The sequence below is a fragment of the Phyllostomus discolor genome, chromosome 3, assembly GCF_004126475.2.
Source record: "Phyllostomus discolor isolate MPI-MPIP mPhyDis1 chromosome 3, mPhyDis1.pri.v3, whole genome shotgun sequence".
Lineage (NCBI taxonomy): Eukaryota > Metazoa > Chordata > Mammalia > Chiroptera > Phyllostomidae > Phyllostomus > Phyllostomus discolor.
This window is the reverse complement of record NC_040905.2, coordinates 34,893,052-34,912,078: the sequence shown is the minus strand read 5'-3', so window position 1 is coordinate 34,912,078 and position 19,027 is coordinate 34,893,052. Positions and strand designations below refer to the sequence as shown.

Genomic DNA, 19,027 nt, shown 5'->3' with positions numbered 1-19,027 from the left:
ACATGCAACATGTTTCCTGTTAACTGTTCTCATTTTTTGTCCAATGCTGTGAAATCTGTTGATCTTGATTGGCCAACTCTCTGAGTACTGAATTGTTGTAAAAGAGGTATGTGTTTCAATGACATGGGGAATAGAGAATGCATAAAGAGAAAGAAGGATTTTAATTGATTTTTAGAATGCTTTCCTTTGTATATCAGTTGAAAGAAGAGGCAGAAAGACAGATTATTTATGATAGACAGCACTATGCTCCAACCGCCCAGATCTATCTGCCATCCCTTGCAGAAACCATCGTAATTGTGGCCACTTGAATTTGCACACTTTGTTCTTCCTCTCTGGAACACTCTAACAAACTTTTTCTGTCTGATAAATGCTATTTGCTCTTCCAGACCAAGTTGAAATGTTCCTTCCAATGTGAAAACTTCTATGACTTCAGAAAATAAGTTATATTAAATGCAATTTAATGAGCTGCCTGGTCATTCAGTCAATTCTCCTACTATCAGATAAGCAAGGTAGTCTTATCCTCACTTTACAGAGGAAACTGAGGTTTAGAAGATGAGTAACTGGCTAAAGAGCACGTAGCTGTATTCGAAACTCAAACCTAAAGCCAGAACTTCCTGCTTACGACCCCTTTTTGCAATCCACATGACCCACTGCTCATTTGGCTTTATATTTATCTTCCTCATTGCACTGAGTCTTCCTTAACAGAAGATAATTACCTATTTTTTGGGGGGTGGCATTTTTATATGTAATGTTAATCACATTTAAATTGTTTATTTAACATTCCTTGTTTGACTGTATGCTCCACAGGGCAAGGTCCTTAAGCACAGAAACCAGATGTACTTTATTCATCATTGAATCCAACACATGTCAGTGTCTGACACAGAAATCACTCAATATATATTTTTGAATTAATAAGCAAATCAACTAACAAATGAGTGAACTAATGAATGAAGCAGAAGGACTGAGATCCAGCTCCTAGCAAAATAATACTTTTTAAAAAAAAACTTGCATTGTTTCCATTGTCCGAATAGACAGTGATTTCTTAAGCTCCTGTGAAGTACACTACCAAAGCAACAACTATATTCACCAAACTAAAATCTCTGCCCTTAGGGAATCTCAGCATCCTGGCAGTCTGTGTCAGGGGCAAGTTTCACCTTTTTCATGAATAAAGATACTGAGACTTCAAAATACTCATCTGTAGAGCTGTCAGATTTTGTACATATATATATATATATATGTATATATATATCAGCATTTTTAAATCTAGAGCTCAAGTAGGCAGTGTAAGCAATGGATCTCAAGCCACGGGGGTTCATGTTTTATCACTGTAGGGCACAGGTGGCAAACACAAGGCCCGAGGGCTGAATCCAGCCCTCCACCTTGTTTTATCCAGCCCTGCACCTTGTTTCTACCCAGCAGCAGTGCTGAGCTCTCACTTAACTATTAAGGAGTACTTACATCTACACAGTCCTAAAATTACATTCAGCTCTTTGAGGGCAATTGCAAGACTGATGTGGGCACCAGTGAAAATGAGTTTGACACCCCACCTGTAGGGCGTACAATGGAACTTCGTTTCTGTGGTCCTGGGAAGTTTTCATAAGTGTTCGTTATTAAAAACTGACCATCTAAGAGTAACCTAAAAAGACCACACAGATTACAAGGTGCTTAGCCTATAAGTCATTATAATATAATTAAATTAATAAATATGTTTATTTGATAACTTTAAAAAGTCTCAAAGTCTAAAAATAGTATGCTTTTCCTAAAGAATGTGCTAAAGTCCATGTCCCATTTTTCTCCCTTTCTTAAAGAAATTTAAGCACATGACAAATAAGTTATAGCAGAAGGTGGAAAATTATTTCTTCTGCAACAGCACAATCCCACATCAGCTCTAAATACAAAAGAAAAGACAAAGGGATAATGACACTGATTTCAGTTCTCACGCAAATAAGGCAGTAAATTGAATGAAATCAGTTTTTTCTTCTAATCTTATATGGAAAAAAGTTGTATCATGTGGCAAACCCATATGAATCCAATCTGTTTGGTTTATTCATCCTTGCAGTGGCATTCAGACTCCAGAAATTGTATCAGAAACCTAGTCAATATTTCAACACCATCACATAGGCTAGAAATGTGATAAAGTATGTGATAACTTACTGCATTTAAAATACAAAACTGGACTGATTGGGACAGGGTTTTGATCACATATCCTTTCTTCTCTTCAGATACCTATGGCTATTTTCTTTTTCCTCTCTCTTTTTTATTGTTGTTCAAGTGCAATTGTCTCCATGTTCCCCCTACCTTTCATCCCCATCTCAGCCATCCCCATGTCCCACCCTCCATCCTACCCCGCTTTGGCTTTATACATGTGTCCTTTACACACGATCCTTGATGATCCTTCCCCCTTTACCACCCATTATCCCCACCACCTCCCCTCTGGTTACTGGCAGTTTGGTCTTTACTTCTGGTTATATTTTGCTTGCTTGTTTGTTTTGTTGATTAGGTTCCACTTATAAGTGAGATCATATGGTATTTGTCTTTCACCACCTGGCTTATTTCACTTAGCATGATGCTTTCCAGATCCATCCATGCTGTTGCAAAGGGTAGGAGCTCCTTTCTTTCTGCTGCATAGTATTCCATTGTGTAAATGTACCATAGTTTTTTTATCTACTCATTTACTGATGGGAACTTAGGGTGCTTCCAACACTTGGCTATTGTAAATTGGGCAGCTATGAACATTGGGGTGCATAGGTTCTTTTGAATTGGTGTTTCAGGATTCTTAGAGTATAATGTCAGCAGTGGAATTTCCAGGTCAAAAGGCAGTTTCATTTTTAGTTTTCTGAGGAAATTCCATGCTGTTTTCTATAGTGGCTGCACCAGTCTGCATTCCCACCAACAGTGTACAAGGGTTCCCTTTTCTCCACAACCTTGCCAGCACTTGTTGTTTGTTAATCGGTTATGTTGGCCATTCTGACTGGTGTAAAGTGGTATCTCATTGTGGTTTTAATTTGCATCTCTCTGATGGCTAGTCTTGCTGAGCATCCTTTCATGTATACATAGTATTGGAAGTCCTAACCACAGCAATCAGACAAGAAAAAGAAATAATGTTTCCCAAGGAAACATTAGATTTAAGATGTTTATTTCCACTCTTTCCAAATTGGAAAGGAGGAAGCAGAACTGTCATTGTTTGCAGATGACCTGATTGTGTACATAGGATATCCTATAGACTCCACCAAAAAACTACTCAACCTCATAAGCAAATTTGGCCAAACAGCAGGATACAAAGTCACTATTCAGAGATCAAAGTCATTTTTGTACACAAACAATGAAGTATCAGAAACAAAAATCAGGAAACAATCCCATTTGATATAGCAACAAGAAAAATAAAGTACCTAGGAATAATCCTAACCAAGGATGTAAAAGACCTGTACTCAGAAAACTACACAACACCGAAGAAAGAAATTAAGGAAGACACAAATTAATAGAAGCATATACCAAGTTCATGGATTGGAAGAATTAACATCATCAAAATGTCTGTACTACCCAAAGTAATTTATAGATTCAATGCAATCCCTATTAAAATACCAATGACATATTTCACCTATGGCTATTTTATACCTTCAACTCGTTCTCCATAAAAGCATATTTTATTTTCTATTCTCCATAGAATGAGAAGGAAAAGAAGAAAAATCAATGTCTGAAAAATAAAAATCTCTCCATGCTCCCCTACCACTTGAGGATATAACCAGCTTTCTTCACTAGTCATTTATCTTTATGATTCTCTCCTGTGCATCTCTCCAGCTTCATCTCACACTGTCCTCCCACACACGCAACCTCTGCTGTGACAAGGTCAGGGTCCCCATGACTTTGAACCTTTGTCCATGTTATCCTCTCTGTCTGGGACCCCTTCCCATTTACTCCTCTTCCCCAATTCCACTCTTACTCCTCTTCTCTGCAACCAGTCCCTCCTGCTTTTGGATGTATCAAGAATTGCCTCCACTAGGAAGCTTCCCACCCCAAGACCAAGTTAGATGACTCTGCTCTGTATGTGTTGTTGGAGCCCTCATCACAGTGGTACACTAGGATTGTTTGTTAGCTTCTCTCTCTTCATGATTTTGAGTTTCTTAAGAGCAGTACCTTATCTATTTGTCTTTGCCTGTCCAGCATATTATCCAGTGTTCAGTATATACTGTATGTTCAACAAATATTTGTGAAGTGAATCAGTGGCTTTTCTTAGTAGAGTCAATGGGAAATACTTTTAGAAGAGAATCTGAAAAACACAGAGGAAAAAAATGTGGACCACTTTTGAAGCTTCTTTTACTTGGGTCACTTTTGTGTTCTTTATAAAATAAAAATATCAATCCTCAGATCCTATCAAAGGAGGCCTAGTTATCAAGGAAGAAAACAAATTAGTAAAATTGACTTTCTTACAACAGAGTCCCAAGTCAAGATCAATATTATGTTGAAATGTCTCAATAGCTTCTAAATATTGATACACATGATGTCATATGATTAAAATAATATGACCCAAAGGAAGGAATGGGGTTTCTAGGTTTTCAGTGTACTTCTTGACAAAATATTTTGTTGGCTTACTATCTCTTGACAAGTACTTCCTGATCTTATTTCCCAAGGAAACATTAGATTTAAGATGTTTATTCTGCAAAAGAAAGTTTGTGATATTTTATTTTCGTTACAAATACAACACGTAGATCACATTTATCCTTTGTAGACAGGGAATGAAAAGAGTTCTGTGTATAGAAAGAAGGTGAATCCCCAAAATATGAAAATAGGGCATTGTTGAACTTGAACTCAGTATGTAAGGCAAGTATAGAATCCACTGACTTTTTTTAATGAAACTAATTTCTTTTCTGTTATGAAGGTCAGGCAGCCTGTGGACATTTGTACATCTGAAATGCTTCTTACTCTTTCTTGGAAGGCAGACTATTTTTGGAAGCATAGAAAAAACTCAGTACCTGAAAAGAAAACTAAGCATGGAGAGGGAATCATCACTGATGGATGTGTTAATTCATGGGTTTCTAATTCTCTCATTAAATGCATTTTCAAAGTTATCTGATAAATAAGTAAAAGCAGATGGTTTATTGATAGACAGGAGTGAAACAACTCTCATTAGAAAGAGAACCAAACTGAATTAACAAATCACCATGTGGTATGGGATATTGAAACTTCACTGCCAATAGTTTTATGGTTTATTGTGATAAAATACTGGAGCATGCCTATAGGATCTGATGGCACACCTAACTGTAGCTGGGTCAGAGATGGTGCTGCATGGTTTTTTTTAGAGCTGTGTATTCTACCTAGCATAACGTGGACCAATTTGGATTTGGACTTTCTAACGGTAGCCTGCAGAACTCACTTGGAAGATTAACAAGAATGTAAATGTCACCTTGGCTAATAGGCCTACCAATTGATTTTAAAAATAAGAAATGTTTTGAATATATTCTAACAAAATTTGGTATAATGAAGGGGGCCTGAAATATATCATATTCTGGATCTTAAAGCTGGATTTTTATTTCTTTCCAGATTTTGTGTCCTTGTCAGTCTCTTTCTCTGTCTCCTCCCTCCTTTCTTCCCTCTCCCCTTACACCCCAGTGAGCACCAAGAGAAACCATATATTTTTCTCATGTTTATTTATTAATGGAAACAACAATAAAACAGTTAAACTCTGGCCACAATCCAGGTCAGCTTTTTAATTTAAATACCCTTTTCCCTAGAGTTACCTTGGAATTAAGCTATTTTCTTACCTTCACTTTTGTATTTCTGAATGCTATTAATCAATTTAAAATATGGATTTCAAATTCATACTAAAAACTGATACTATCCTATTCTCACTTTTTTTAGCTTCCTTATTTTTCATTTCACATACTGCTGGTACTGCTATATAAACTGATTATGTCAAATTTTATCTTCTCTTTTATATTAAGGCAGTCATTAAAATTGCCTTGCTTAGATGCTGATACTCTGGGTGTCAGAATAACCTGAGGCATAGAATAGTTTGAGTCAATTTGTTGGTAGTTTCAATCACATCTATTGGTTTTATAACCTTCCATGCATACTAGATCACTTTCTAACCTGGTCTTGGCCCTGGTCCTAACCTTGGTCCTGGCCCATCTCAAAATATGACTAGAGTAATTACTGGTTGACACTTAGACTCATGTCTTCAAGTTTGGTAATCTGAGGGAAAATTTCCAGAAACATTTGTAATAAGGACATTTAATTAAGAGCTCATGTTGACTCAAGAATATTATGTACAGCATTGATCTGTAGTGTAGCTAATAAATTCATTATGTTGCAAATTATAAGTGATTTGTTAGTACATTGGCCCATAAGCATGAAACCTGCCTCAACAAGAATGTTGAAAGAGGCCAGGCAGTGCAACTTTCATCTCCACTGGGAGTGAACTGGCTTGCCAAATCTGGGCCATCAGTCACTGTAAATGTGTTCAAAACAAATCATACATCTTCCACAGTTCATTGTATTCATCAGCACTTTTGAAGTCAACAGTCCAAAGTAGTCACTTTTGGCCAAGTTTTCAATAGTCTGTGGCTTGGGCAGTGTGCCTCAGCTGTCTTTTCAAGCATGTGTTCTCAGGTAGTTGTCCTCCATGGGCCAGTTCAACCAAATCCGAAAGGACAAAAGGGCAGCCTTGTTTATGAGAAAGGACACTAGAGTGTGTCTTCGAGACTGTTGTCATCAAAATCAAATTGTCTAAAAAGTCTCCTAGAATCACTTAGAGCTTGAATATGTGAATAGAAGACTGAATTGCTCACTCATGTACGTGCTAACACTCATTTGCAGGCAAAGAAGTACAGCTGAGTGTCATTTGTGTGTCTGTGAATGTATGAAGTGTGTGTACAGAGGGAGGGCAGGAAAGAATGCTCAACTGTGAAATAATTTAATTACTCATGGTCACTGTTTTGATTGCCTGTTGAAAAACACCTTTTACTTGGAAATAATTTTAAACTCAATGGAAAACTTCATGAATAGTACAAAGAATACATGCATATTTCTCAGCCTGATTCGCCCACTGTCACCACCCTTCCTCAAGTGTTTTATTACGTTCTCCTTCTCTTTGTGCATGCACACACGCGCACACGTGCACATACACACACACACACACACACACACACTATTATTCTCTCAACCACCTGAGAGAAAGCTGCACACATCATGGCCCTTCGGCCTCAGATGAATGCCTCCCAAGAGCAAGGACACTTTCCTATATACCAAATTTCAGTCACAAACATCTGATTGCCTTTGAATATTTCAGCGTGACTTATTTATACCTTTGTAACTCAAATTCTAATCCAGATACTGAAACTGTTAGAAGGAACAGTTCAAGTATCTTTTAAAAACTCATCTCACTAACATTTTAAAATGTACAGACATGTCATGTCAGTATACGGGAAATGACTAAATGCTGACTTTAGGGAGAATAGATGAGTTAATGCAAATAAGATTTCCCTCCATTAATAAATCTTCTGTGTTTAGTGATGCATCTTATCAATGGCATTGTGGGTAGCCAACATTCATTAGGACAAACAGAACATTTTGCCTTTCTGTATTTTTGATGCTGTTTTTCCTTTTACAATTACATAACCCCAGATTTTGAAAGATTGAAGTAGTTTCTACTTAGACAGTGCCCTTACCTTGCTACCTGACAGCCTGCAGTAGAGAGATGGAGGGGCACAGGCAGTGCTGAATGGGTTGAGAGTGGTCAGGGGTCTTGTGGGTAATCATCCCCTCACTGAGAGTGGCAGGTCTCTCCCCCAAAAGTTCTTAGAACTATTTTTATTTCCCATCAATTTTTTAAATGCAGGTTTAGACTTCTTTTAACAAGTAGAACTGAGATCTGTGCTTCATAATCCATGTACTTAATTTTAGTCATTGACATCTCTCACAGTTGCAACTTTTCCCAAAGGGGGCTTGAACATGCATATCCTTCTCCATCCAAGTATTTCCAACAATATGCCTGTGTATTAGGGATTCTAAGGGAGAAAAACTTTGCTTCAGAGTACTGGAATGTGCAGCAAGATTCTCTGTAGGAAAAGAGTGTGATGCTAGACCAATTTACGAAAACAGGTCCTTCGGTAACTGTGCTAGACAATATAGGGGCACCATCCTGCAAAGTCATTTGGAGGCTGTGTGTACATCCAGGGACAATGAGTACACAGAGGTTGGCCTCAGGTGTGTGCCAATGATAAGTTCCCTACCTTGGGCAGACTCTTCATTTAGTCATTGCACAGATTTATACTGAGGGACGCTGCTGGGAATTCGGTAATAAATAAGATGGCCTTGTTCTGTAACCTCATGGAGCTTACACGTAAACTGTTATTCTTTAAAATATTGTATGTTCAGAGGCATTTGTGCTCTGACCACATGACTGCAGTATGTCATTCTATAGAACTTTCAGACATGACTTGGATCCACAAGAATTTAGTTTTAAAACTATTGGATTTGCCGGAAGAGAGAACATTGGCTCTAAGTGACAAATCACAAAAAGAAATAATTTTGAAAAGACCCTCCAGCTTTTAATGATTTAACATAAGCAGTGTGCTCAGAGACTATTGAGTCAGAAGAAATGTGTAAACATCTATGTGTTCAAGTGTGTAAGTGAGTGCTGGACGGGGCTGGGGGAAGAAGAACCTCCCCAAAGTGAACGTGTATCTCTTCGTGGCAGGGAAACTATTTGTTGGTTCATCCCAGTGTCTTCCAGGCTGGAGTGACTTCTGAGTCCAGCTGGAAAGACAAACTGTCTGATCCCTAAGGGGAGCTCCATGGTCATTCTTGTAGGGTTTTGTTTGGCATGTTTTCTAGAAATCATTTTCAGATAGTTCTGGATGCTCTTTACTAGCCATCTGTTACTACAAAATATCTTTGTATTACAGTAAGCTGTCAACCAGTCATCCAATATCCAAATTACAGCCTAGCCTACGTGAACACACTCCTTTTTTAAAAAAATAAATTGTTTTTTATCCTCACCCGATGATATGTTTATTGATTTTAGCCAACAAAGGGAGAGAGAAAGAAAGAGAAACGTTGATGTGAGAAACATCAGTTGGTTACCTCCTGTATGTGCCCTGACTGGGGATGGAGCAGGCAGCCTAAGTATGTGTACTGACCAGGAATTGAACCCACAGCCTTTCGGTGTGTGGGAGGATGCTCCAACCAACTGAGCCACCTTGGCCATGGCAATACCCTCCTTTTTCACAGGACTAAGCTGTGATCCTAGACCAAGGAAAATTGGAGTTTCATTATTGATCTTTGTATTTGTTGGAATTGTGTTTAACCAAGATTTAAAATAGTCAAAAAATAGTTTGACAGAGATTTAAAATAGAAGTGGCTTAAAGAACGTAGATGTTTATTCTCTAGCATGTTAAAATCTGAAAGTAGATAGTCAAGAGCTAATGTGGCAACACTGTTCCATAAAGTCTTCAGGGACACATGCTCCTTCCATTTGGGAGCTATTAGATGTACTCTCTATGCCTAAATTCACCTCATGGTCCGACATGGCTGTTCCTGCTCCATCCGTCAACTTTATGTTCAAGCCTATAGGAAAAGATTGAAGGACAGATATAAGATACATGACAGGTGTCTTTTAATGAAAGTTTTTCAAACTTCCACATAACACTTCTATCAACCCATTTATGAGAATATAGTTATGTAACAACACCTGGCTACACAGGCGTCTAGGAATTCTCTGTACTTTAAATTTTCTTTATTAATACAATTGATGAAGAAAAGCACCATGTTAGGGAGCAGCCAGAAGTCTCAAACATTGTTGCTTATTAATAATGATGCATGTGTTTTAAATATTTAATGTCAGTCTGCCACACTGTATTTACAGTGCCATTTATACTATGATCTTTTACAGGTTGAGCTTATAGCTGCAGTGTTCAGGAAAGCTGCATTAAGTTTGCTAGAATATTTTACCTGCTCTGGGTAAAGCCCTAAAGAGTAAATGTGCTGGACCAAGGACTAATTAGTTTTGATGATACATGTCAGTAGATTCCCTGCCTCGGAGCTCACATGTCCCCTGGAATTAGGGAAAAGAGAAACTGGTAGTACAAAGTAAAAGTATTTTATGTTCTTAATACTGTTTGGTGCTCATTATGTTCTTATCAACTCATTCCCTCATCTAAGTTTGAATCACAGGTACATGTTGAACTTGTGGTAGAGACAGTCCTGAAGTTTCTCATGAGAATCACTCTGCTTGTTCTAGCAAGATTGTGTCCCAGCAGGCATGCCACAATTTGATAGCTACAAATAGGGAGATCTAAAAGGAGAGGGGCAAAGGAGACCATTTCTTTTACCTCTTACTGCCATGTCTTGGATTAAGGTAGATGACGGTACCATTTTGCTGACAAGAGGCAGACATGTCACAAAACAGGGAGAATGAGCAATCACAGAGCTGATTTAATTTCCAGTGGGGTTTAGGGAACCACCAAAACACGATGTAGCCAAATGATCCTAAAAGTATGAGGTAATCTAATTTGTTCCATCATTACAAGAAATTAAAGCCAAGCACAATTGCATCCCAATAGTAAAAAGAACCCATTAAAGTGCCATTGTTATTGACTGAATGAAGTGAGCTTTCTGATTACCTTGGCTTGCCACATTTTAATTTTTGTCTGTCCATTTATTCTAAAACCCATTAGAGGGCCTTAACTGATTTTGACAAAATAAGCTGCATTACTAAGGTGCAGTTTAACCTGAGAAGCTTAAGTTTAATTACTAGATTAGAGTTTTCAAATGGGTATGTCTTCTAGATTTCAGCAAATCTGGGGATGTAATTATTAAGGAGTCTTTGTTCCTTTGTGTTCATTAGAGCTCCAAGATGACAGGAAAGACTTAAAATCAGAGAGCTGATTTTGTTGTTGTTCCACCAAGAGTCGTTCCGAAAAGAAGTGTCTGTTCTTTTAGGAGTGGGCCCGGAGCTCCAGGAAGCAGCGACTGAGAGAGCTGCCTCCGCAGAGGAAAGCCTGGGAGAGTGGAGTACCCACCCTGCCACGGGAGGTGGAGTTGGGCAGCCAGATGATGGGAAACGCATTCTCCCATAAGTAGGGTGTCCATATGTTTTAGCATCCAAACCAGGGCACTTTTGAGAATAAAAAGCATTGCTATTCATAATCACATCAGGATAACAGACATAAACCTGGTAAATCCCAAATGAGTGGGATGTATAAACCTGCTACCCATAAGAATACCTAAGCAAATAAATGTAATAAACTTTTTAGGTACCCAGAGAATAAATGGTTCGGTAGGACACTATGTAGGAAAACCGTGGAGACAAGGGTCACTCTACTGGGGTTTTCTTGCCCCAGGACAAAACTCACTTTAATCCGTCATATCTCAGACTGTGAGGTTTACAAGTCCCTGAACCACGTTAATATCCTCTCTCAGTCTAGTTATTGATTCTCGGATGCATTAGTAGCTCTGGAAATATTACAAAAAGGTGGCCTTAATAGAGAGAATATTCCATAATTATTCAGTTCAATTCAATTCAACAAACATTTAGTTGATACTTGGTATGTGACAGGCAGGGTTTAGCACCAGAGATTAAAAAATGAATTTGATATGGTTGCAACCTTGGAGTCATTCAGTCTAGTAGTAAGCAAATCATTGTGATAGATTGTTCCGTGATTTAAATACTTGAAGAGTTAACTTCAGATTTGGCTCTCATGCAGCAAGCATAATATTGGCCAGTATCTGTCTTTAGAGGGCATGCCTTTTGGGTGGTATCCTGGATTTTCCCAGCCCCCTACTAATTCTAGACCCCATGGCAAAATAAACAGACTGTTTTAGTGAGGCGCATGTAACTCGGAGGTCCTTGTTTTTGAGACTGCTAATTTATTTTTTTTTCTTCCACCTGGAAAGCCCTGAGCTGTTCTGGCCAAATCAACAGAGACAGGCTGCAGAGATTTAGGATGTCTGGGTTTAAAAAGGTTTGCTCATTTAATTAGATAAATAATTTGAGAGCACTTTCAAGGACTACTGTTCCTAATCACATCGATAAAGGCTAGAAAGCCTCTCTCAGTCAGCCTGTGCATGACAGCATCAGGGAGAAGAGCGAAACAGGGAAGTGAGCTGGGAATAATTCAAGGAAATTTCAGGCAACCTATATGTGCCTGCATACACAATTCATCATCATTTTTTGGACACTTAACTATTTTTCGAGCACTGCTTTCCATGCATAATCCTATTTAATCTTCAAAATCACATGATGCAAGCACTGCTCCCCATTTTACAAATGAGAGAACAAGCTCAGACAAGTTAGTGCATTTATATGAGGGTCTCACACTAGTGAGGGGCAAAGCTCAGCTTTGAAAACAAGAACTCCCTTATTCCAAAAGTGATTCTCCTTAATGTTCAGTCTTTGTGAAGTCCCTTTTGGGCCCAGAATAACCCAGTATATAATCTACTCAGGAATTAAGAGGAGCAGGAAGGGACCCTTTGGCCTTCTTTCTAAATAAAGAAATTTGGGGGTGGGGGAGGTCAAATTGGAGTAGGGCCTTAACTCAGGTAGAACAGACACCTTCCTTCAGAATGCAATCAAACAGTTTAAATTCAAGTGCCAGGCTCACCCCGAGGGAGAAATACGTTTGCAATGCTTACTTGCCCATGATGAATTCATTTCTGAAGTTTCATTGTTCCACAAAGAGAGCAGGACCCCAGGGCCAGAGGGCCCGTTCCTGCAGAGCGAGAAGCAGAGGGAGCAGCAAGTGGGAAATTCAAGCTACAGAATTTAATCAAGCTCTCAAAGGGCTGGGTTTTCCTCACCCACTTAACGGGTAGCCCCAGACTTTCTCATCTGCCTCCCACAATTGCCTTTTTAATTGTCCTTTTTGAATAAACATCATCTTTCATCAGCTCCCAGTTGGTTGATTTTCTACACTTTCACAGATGCATGCCCACTCTTTCCTTTTTCACCCCAGAGGTTGTAATTTTCTGCCTCCTTTTCTCTCTCCCTCCTAAATTTCCACTGCAGAGAATTTGGGGAGTTGGAGGAAAACATTATTTTGTGCCTGGTGTGCCTGAGGCCTGGTACCACAAGCTGATTCTTGGCCCCTCTGAGCCACCAGACCCACTCTTCTTGTTCTCCTCATGTTGTTTCCTTAGCCCCAGCCACATCTGCAAACTCTGATCATGAGTTACCAGGTGGAGGGGAGTACGGACATCCCCTCCAGGAAGCCTGGCCAGATCCTTGCAGCTTTCCTGACTTGCGTGTGCTTCCACCATTCCGCACAGGAATTGCTTTTCAAGTCACTGTATTGTTCATTTGTTGATCAGAACCTCTAGATTGCGGGCTCCCTGAAGTCAGAGAGCTTCTGAATTCAGTTCTTTCATTGAGTGCCTCTTATAGAGCCAGATTACCCCACAGCAGGTATTGAACAAATATTTATTGAGCAGTTAACTGAACCAAAACCTGAGTGGACAAGGAAGATTCGTGTAACAATGTCTACTTTCCTAACTTGTGGAAAGGACTCACCCTCTGGTAAAACCAAAACAGACAATATGTGTGTATTCCCTCCAACCCACCACCCTGAACTCCTTCCTGAGTGCCCCGCCTCCGTGAGTGATCTCAGGATCACTCCATTGCAGACTGTGCTGCTGCGGACAAGGAGAGCTTACCATCTGCTTCTATGCAGAACCCCCTCTGAAGGAACGTTTGCATGAAGGAAGTAACCTGTAAAGGGCAGGAATGGAATAGATGGAAAGAAAGAGGGAAGGAAGGACTGGATGAGCAAGTGACGACTAGACTAGATATGCAGAGATGAGACTCTGAGTCTTCCTGACAAGATGGGGGTATGTAGGTGGAAGGAACCACTGGGCATGGTGAGGACAGATGGGTCCAGTGAGGCAGATGTTAGAGGGGCTCTCAGGAGTCTAAATGAAGTTTGGATGCAAACCTATAGGCATTAAAAATCCAGAATACGGTCTTGCATGAGGACACCACGCAAGAGGTATAGAAGAGGTGCTTTGGAAACATAAGGTTACATAGGAGAGACTGGAAGAGGAAAAGACCCCTACAAAAAAGAGAACAGCTGGGATGTCCAGCACTTTTTTTGTAAGAGTTTAGGAGCTAGAAAGGAAAATGAGGGCCAAATGGAAAATTTTATTTTTTTTTCCTGTTCATTTGTCAATAAAAGGGTTAGGATGTATGGCAGTCTTTGGAAAATAGTGCTCCCTATTTGGTGGGGCCATTAGTAATTGTTAAGTCATTGGGGTCAGATATTTTTGGTCAGGCCAAGTTCCTCACAGGACATTTCATAGGGTCCAGTTGGTCCATGGACAGCTGAGATCATTTGGCCAAGGCCATTCCTGAGTAACCGTTGGAAGCAGGAAAGGAATCTCTGTCTTTTGACTCCAAATAAAGTAGCCTCTCAGTGATACCACATTAGCATTCTGGGTTACAGAAACGTGTAATTTCTACCTTGAATTTAAAGGGTCCTTGAGGGCTTGTCTACACTACTCTCAGGAAGGTTCCTGTCACTTGCGCTAAGGACTCTTGATCCTGGGGGTGCCAATTGACTACTATGGGTCATAAATGTTTTTGCTTGGTTTGGGAAATATTTAATTCTTTTTAATTAGTTGCCAAAATTTTAAAAACAAAAATTTTGCATTAAAATGTTCAAATGTGGGAATTCTTTGAAAAATCTGAAGATCTGGCAACAGTTGGGCAGCATTCCCACATTGCCCTCGGAAGCCCCCACCCACCGCCCCAGCAGTCCCGCATCGGCTATACCATTCATTCACACCATCTGCCGGGCTCTTACCGACACTTCAGTGGGCCACCCCTGCTCTCTGTGTTCCACTGGTAAACCTCTAGGGCCCCGAGGAAACACACACTTCTTGGAGAAATGATTGACAAAATATCTGCATGTTGAACAGCTCACACCTTACATATCTCTGTGTTCTACTTCTCTCCCTTGCAGTAGGAAAGTAGGAGAGTTTTTATATAATTCTTTTTATTGATTTCAGTTAAATTTAAATGCATTATTTGTTAAACAAAGACTATAAACAAATTGTGCCATGACCATTATATATAATATACCGGGGTTGTTTTCAATAAGCGTTTATACCCCTACTTTTTAAAACAAATATGGGTATCAAAACATTCCTGTACTGTAGGTATTTTTTATACTAGGAGTCTGTACCCATGGTTCTTCAAAAATTATCTACCACAAGAAACAAGAAAATCTCAAATAAACACCCTAACTTTATACTTAACAGAACTAGAAAAAGAAAAACAAAGCCCAAAGTGAGAAGAAAGTAAATAATAAAGATAAGAACAGAAATAAACAAAATAGACTCTAAAAGAACAATACAAAAAAATCAATGAAACCAAGAGCTGGTTCTTTGAAAAGATAAACAAGATTGACAAGTTTTTAACCAGACTCACCAAGAAAAAAAGAGAGGATCCAAATAAATAAAATCAGAAATGAAAGAGAAGTAACAACTGACACTGAAGAAATACAAAGGATTGTAAGAAAATATTATGAACACCTATATGCCAACAAATTGGACAATCTACATGAAATGAATAATATCCTAAAAACATACGCTCTTCTGAAACTGGGTCAGGAAGGATCAGAGAATCTGGACAGACAAATTACAACTAGTGAACTGAAGCTGTAATAAAACTCCCAACAAGCAAAAGTCCTGGATTGAATGGCTTCACAATGAATTTTACCAAACATTCCAAGAAGAAACAGCACCTATTCCAAAAAAGATTCAAGAGGATGGAAGACTCCCAAGTTCATTTTTCAAGGCCAGCATTATCTTAATTTCAAAATCAGATAAAGACACTACAAAGAAAGAAAATTAGAGGCCAATATTCCTAATGAACGTAGTTGCTAAAATCCTTAGCACATTAGCAAACTAGATCCAGCAAAACATTAAAAAGATTATACACCATGATCGTATGAGATTTATTCGAGGGATGCAAGATTGGTACAATATCTGCAGGTTGATAAATGTGATATACCATATAAACAAAACAAAGGTTAAAATGAGCACAGTTAACAATAGTATTCATTGTACCTTCTACTTTAAACAAGTATGCTTGTCATAGTACACAATATATTTCTGACTATGGCTCACTAGCAAAAAAGTTTGAAAACCACAGCTTCATCTCATTTAACCTTTCCCCAAACTCAATGGGTACAGTCTGGGTCTTTGGAAGAAAAGGCAGTCTCCACAGGAGTTGAAGTCTCACATAATTTTTGCTGGTTGGAAGATGTCAAAAAATGTAAAAAAAAAAAAAACGGGGGAATGGGTGGGCAGCCATGATTACTAGGTCACCAAGGACAAGTTTGAGAACAAAATATAAAGACTGAAATTAGAATGTGAACCTAAGTATCCAGAAACCTCTCCATTGGTTAGATTTGCAACAAAAATTCATATAAAAATAATTAAAAAATTATTTTTACACATGGTTGTACTAGCAAAATTCATAAAATTTAAAAGTTGTAATTGAAAAGTTAAAGTATGTAATGCTGTTTAGCATATATGTGTGTGTGTGTGTGTGTGTGTGTGTGTAAAGTCACCAGAAGGACATATTACAATTAATTTTAGTGGGTCTCATACTTGTCTTAAATCAAAAGCCTTCTGCTCATATTAATGTCTAATCTCAATTTAAAATGTTCACACATTAATTCTAGATAGTAAATATGCTCTGGAGATTTATAAAAATATATATAAAATATGTACAGTCATTATGTGGTTAGACAATGGGAAGAAAATGCTATGCATTTTTTTCTCTTATCAAAGAGCTGTAATTTAAGCATAGATCTGGGATACTTATAATATGGCTTTACAAGATTAAGGCATGGCAAAAAGTGTCCAGATTTCTGTGGATGTTTTCAAAAGCTAATCTTAAGAATGAAATAAAACACGAATGTCATGCTTTATGCATCCTGCTGAATCAAACAGCTGTGGATGAAATTGTTTAAAGTAGCAGGTACAATGAGTACTCTAGCTAATTGTGTTAATTTTCAGAGACACAGGTGTTGACTACTACTGGTATCAAAAATATGTACAGAATAGTTTTGATAACTTTGTGCTCCCTGGAGAAAAGCACTATTCAATTTATAGCCGTAACTGATTTGCACAGACATTATCTGAAGACTGACACGCATCCACCCTTATGTGGGCTGTCCCTTGAAACACTGGTGAGGGTCCCCCAGAGCCAAGCTGGGACAGCTTCACCATAGCTGACCCCAGTTCAGTGCTGCCCAGGGCCCAGACACGAGCGAGGGTCTGTGCAAGCGAAGGCTGACATTTCATGAGACCAAGGACTCTGGGCAACTGATCGTTCGCTCCAAACTGGATGGGTCCGGGTTCCAACAGCAAAGAGGCATTGTATATCCCACTTTATGTTTTGCTGGACACAAATGTAGTTTCTGAGAAGTGTGCAATTTTATGAAAGGAAATAAATGGATTCTAGGCTCCACCCCCAAAAGAAGAGATGGGGAGGAGATAAATGGCTGTTAAAATTAGCAGTTATGTAACAGATTTCATGAACATTTACAATTTTTTAACAAGTCATGCGTTTAAGTAGAAATTAAACCAACAAAAGTAAAATAGGCATGTGGATATGTGATTTTTAACTTAGTCTTAAAATTCAAATAGAATATGGAGAAGGGCTGGGAGTGGGGGCAGTCTTCTGCAGGATGCATTTATAGCCCTGTTTACAAAAGAGAAACCCGAGGTACAGAGAAGTTAAATAATTCACCCAAATGTGCCACGTGGCAGCTGAGTTGCAGAGCTAGCGTTTGAGCCTACACCTCTCTTCCCAGTGTCGTGCTCTTTCCATTGCTCATAACTGTCATACTAGGCCACTGCAGTGGATAACTTGAGAACGCTGCTTATTACTTGCTGTGCATCAGGACTACTGCAATGAGTCTTTTTTGGCAGAACTTTATGGTTTTATTTACACAGATACAATGTGCACACAATCTGTCTATTCATTTTCCTTGCTGCCCAGCCTGGCATTGGGATTGGTGGCTCTCATGGCCAGCGGAGCTGCTCCATTCACAGTGGCTTTGTGGTTCTTCGAGGAAACATTGTGAGCAATCCCAGCACAGGAGGGTTTGTTGCACATCAGCAGCACTTTAAGCTCCTTGACGCTGTGGACCAGGAACTTCCCAGAGCCGATGGGCAACACATGCTTTGTTTTCTTGTTGCTCCCGTACCAGTGCTGGGCATCAAGGTCTGGCCCTTGAATCTTCTATGCACCCTGTTGTCAGTGCCTCTGGGTCTCCGCCAGTTAGGCTTAATTTTGACATATCGGTCTGACTGGTGCCGGATGAACTTCTTGGTCCTCCTTTTGATGATCTTGGTTTTCACCAGGGGTCTGAGGGCCACCATGGTGCCAAGTAAAGATGGCTGCCACCTCCACAGGCAGCGCCAAGGAAGAGAGCTGCAGTGGAGTCTTAATCTCCCTCCTTCTCTCTTCTTTATTGTCTCCTCCTGGGCTACAGTGCACTTATCCAATTCCCACAATATCCATTAGCTCAAGGCCACCCATTTAAGTATTCAATTCTATTTCCCTTCTCCTCCCTCTAAGGAGTCCACTCCATGCAGGCTATTTACCGCCCACACATGTAACCCTTCCCCAGGCTCCAGACATTTCTTCTACCTGAAAAGAATGCCAGCTGACCCCCTCCTCCTACAGCCATTCAAATCACAGACTTTGGGGTCAAAGATGTACATCCAGGTTCACCTTCTTCCTGGAATCCTGTATACCCAACTGCAGTCCATACCGCCCCCTCCTCCTGTACTGCAATGGCAGTCCCAAGCTGCATGATTTCTGTGCCACCTCACGCTGTCTCCGGGCAGCAGCTGGCCACGCGTCTGATTTTCTCAGGATATTGTAAGATCCTTCCCAGGTCCAGGCCACTGAATCTTTTGTGCTTTTATTTCAAATCAACCAGAACATCAGAAAGGCTCAATAAATATGTATGGATTGGGCTGTTTGTTTGTTTGTTTGTTTGTTTTGACTGCTCTG

At 39.4% G+C, this 19,027-nt stretch overlaps 1 protein-coding gene and 1 pseudogene across 1 annotated transcript in view; one reads left to right on the top strand and one right to left on the bottom strand.

Annotated features, from left to right (window-relative positions):
• The window catches only part of PDE4D (phosphodiesterase 4D), a 798,342-nt gene that overhangs the window by 721,495 nt on the left and 57,820 nt on the right, over positions 1 to 19,027 (top strand).
• Positions 17,931 to 18,409, bottom strand: LOC114499881 (annotated as a pseudogene).